The sequence below is a fragment of the Branchiostoma belcheri genome, unplaced genomic scaffold, assembly GCF_001625305.1.
Source record: "Branchiostoma belcheri isolate BF01 breed outbred unplaced genomic scaffold, Haploidv18h27 scaffold4, whole genome shotgun sequence".
Classification (NCBI taxonomy): domain Eukaryota; kingdom Metazoa; phylum Chordata; class Leptocardii; order Amphioxiformes; family Branchiostomatidae; genus Branchiostoma; species Branchiostoma belcheri.
The window spans coordinates 5438773-5440006 of NW_017804020.1; the positions used below are offsets into that span (position 1 = coordinate 5438773).

Below are 1234 nucleotides of genomic sequence, written 5' to 3' on the forward strand. Positions count from 1 at the left end.
AGCCTGGCTCTCAGCTCCTCCAGTGACCTTCATGTGCCACTTCTATTAAAGTTCTATATAGTTTCAACCTTTTGAAAGGAAGCCACTTCAGTGACATTCAGTGTCACTCATGCGTGGATACCGACACCAGATGTTGTCACATGTACATAGAATCTAACAACAGCCTATAATGAACTTTATAGGCTTCATCTGAAATCCTTGTGAGGAGTTCAGTGGCATATTTATTAGCTTTTATCCCTCCCTGGTGTGGGAGAATCCTATATGTTATGTTCCCATCAGGGAGCCGCTACCTGTAATATCAATCAAACAATTGCAAACCTCAGTCAAATGTCTTCTGCTCATCAAATCTAATCTCACCCATGTGACTTATACTGCTGTTTTATCACCAGCTGGTGGGGTTGAGGCAACAAGCCGCTTACTTCTAAAACAAACAGTATGAAAATTAACCTTTCAAGGTTATTGTGGGCATTAGTATGTATGGAACATACTGTGCAAATGGAAGGTTGATGTTTGATATGTCTCCTTACCCATTTTCTTATTTGTTTCCTGGATTCCTTTTATCGACTGTATTTGAAAGTGTTACTGAAACTTCTATTTGAGCAGGGCTCAGCCTCAGATGGATATCACAACTAATGTTGAAGGGGCCACCCAGGTGCTGTTCAAGATGAAATAAATACTACATAAATCTCTTTGTATAAAAGGATTTTTATGCACACAGTGTACTGTAGATACCAATGGTTTATATCAGTTCAGCACTTAACATAGCCGCAGGCACTCTTTATACAAACCAAAAAATGAAACTTTTCTTTCTTGGGGATCAAATTGATATACATGTTCTTGACTGAATACAGGTCCTGCCATTTATTCAAGTTCTACCTAGATTAGTGAAGTATGCAAGTACTAATTTGAGTTATGCTCATCTTTACTGGTAAGCAATTTGGAATTTGTCTGATCAGATGTCAAGCATTTATGTCAAGTAAAAAAAAATGTTGTGGCCTAGATAGACGTACATTGTACATTACATTAAAATGGCAGCTCCAAATCACCTATACTAGACTAAGTGTAAATTGCACTGTAAACTGCACTGCTTATTACATGGGACCTATCAGTACCCACTTCACTCTCGGTCTACCATAACCACAGACCTCTCCAGAGGAGCTGGAATAAAGCTAAGCAGACACTTCCCAGAGCTGCAGGCAGTTAGTTCCCACAGTAGCTCAACCATTAAACATTA

The 1234-nt window shown here is 39.1% G+C and overlaps 2 protein-coding genes across 2 annotated transcripts in view; one reads left to right on the forward strand and one right to left on the reverse strand.

Moving 5' to 3' along the window:
• LOC109477234 (mitochondrial inner membrane protease subunit 2-like) overlaps window positions 1–1234 on the reverse strand; it is a 50225-nt gene that overhangs the window by 36755 nt on the left and 12236 nt on the right. The gene's annotated exons all lie outside the window — the stretch shown is intronic.
• Window positions 1–1234, forward strand: part of LOC109477210 (leucine-rich repeat neuronal protein 1-like) — a 37665-nt gene that overhangs the window by 26324 nt on the left and 10107 nt on the right. The gene's annotated exons all lie outside the window — the stretch shown is intronic.